The sequence below is a fragment of the Otolemur garnettii genome, unplaced genomic scaffold, assembly GCF_000181295.1.
Source record: "Otolemur garnettii isolate 467f Iridium unplaced genomic scaffold, OtoGar3 scaffold00006, whole genome shotgun sequence".
NCBI lineage: Eukaryota > Metazoa > Chordata > Mammalia > Primates > Galagidae > Otolemur > Otolemur garnettii.
Window position 1 is genome coordinate 5,446,633 of NW_003852401.1, and position 2,033 is coordinate 5,448,665.

Genomic DNA, 2,033 nt, shown 5'->3' on the forward strand with positions numbered 1-2,033 from the left:
GATTTGTGTGTGTCTGTGTTTCTGAGAATGTGTATATGTGTGTGCACTTTTAACAGGCAGGATCCAGCTAGACTGGAAAGGGACTAGACCTACTATTTTTGTTTTTGAAAGCTCCAGATGCTATTTCCACGCTGCCAGGATTACATTTCTTTGCAGGTATTCAAGTAGTCAATACCTCAGTCTCTTGTCAAAACCAACCCCTCCCTTTGCTCTTCATGTCACCTGCTGTCATAACTGTGGGCCCCGACAGGCTTTCATTCATTTGTTAGGAGGAAACCTAGGGAGTATACCCATTGAGAGGAAATGGCGAGAAATGTGTAATAATAAAAAGAGAAGAATTAGAATTCTCCAGGCATCCCGGAAAGTAAGGCATTTGGAGAGACGTTGTCCTCAAATCATTTCGTACACCAACCTAATTATAAATATATTGAAAACCTAGGGCAGCAGCAGGCTGCCTTCTCGAGAGCCTTTGGCTATAAGCATCCCTGTGTGTTCCTGGGGTTCAAAAGAGGATGAAAAAACCACGTGTGGGAACCTGTGGAAAGAGTGAGCTTGAGCACTTTGTCTTTGAACACTTAGAGTAAGGACAAGGGCTGGCATGGCAACGTGCATTTTTCCCTGCTTAACTACCTCTCTGCAGCCTGATTGGTGTCTACTGTCTTAATTAGGCGCCTCACTTCGTACAGAAAGTATGGCACAACAGGGCTGCTTCACATTTATGCGGTCTGCCTAGTCCCCTTTGGGTCGTATAAGCTGTTTTTGATAATAAAACTGATTTGTATCCTTTTCGTTTTCTTAACCTTGGCTCTCCAGTGCGCTAGAAGTCTGCAGCAGCGCTCGCCTCACCAGAGGGGCCATCTCTCACTAGCCACACGACTGTTTACGTTTGACGAACCAAGGAGAAAAACAATTGGGATGTAGTTCTCGCCATAACCTTATAAAATCCGACAGCCAGATGGTCAAACACATTCAAAGGACTGCAGCGAGGCACACTGAAAAAAATTATATGTATGTGTGTTTGTGTGTGTATAAAAGAGAGAAAAGAGGAGTATTTTCCATTCTAATAAAAAGCCCAGGTGGCAAAACTCCTCAAAATCTATGAAAATACTGCATGGCAAAAAATCTCCCCCACTTTGTAGTAAGACCAACATACTCTGTAAGTTCTTAGGTGAGAAAAGGAGTGAAATGAACTCATTTTTGAGGCATATTTGTTGTGATCTGAAATATCTTGACATATACTTGACAACTTTGGTTATCTTTGGCTTTGGGGTCATTTTCTTACCTTAATCATGTATGTCATTCAGTGTTTTGCAAGGAAAAGTGTCCATAATTTCAGACTGTGCTGGAGAATACCAGGCCTCTAGTGTATATATGAGCAACATTGGCCCCTCTATCTTCTGCAGATTACATCACCTTTTACAGCTGAGAGTCATTTTCAGGAAGCAGCAAAGAGATTGGATCCCCTGTTCATAAAGATTAAATTGTGCCAATTTAAAATTACCCCAATACTTTAAATGTGAGTGTAGTGAATTCTTCAAATTTTGTTTTGCCTCACTGTCTGGTTTGAATACAACTTTGTCGTACCAAAGAAGAGCTCAGTCACCCTTGACACAGTTTCCAGTTCTACACCACACTCAAATGATTCAAGCTGGTGTTCGCAGATAAGGACTTAGTGGCAACCTTCCTGCCTAGCAGAGTGGGCTGTGCACTTTTCCACTGCTTCCGTTAAACCATTCAGGCATCTGTCCACAAACGTGGAGTGACTCACCCCATTCATGTATTTTGCTAGTTTCCTAGGCACTTCTCTCTATCTTCATGACCTGGTGATCGGCAGCCCTCCCAATTCATTATGCCCTCCTTGTCTAAGTTTCGTAGGTAAAAATCTTTGACCTGTTTCCTGCTGTGGTGCTAAGTTAAATTTGTGCCTTACATTGGAAGAACTAGGAGCTTCCCTAGGCCAGATTTTCCCTGGGATGCTACAGAGAACATAAAGTTGGGTTCCCACTGCCAGAGTAACAATGAAGCAGGTAAAT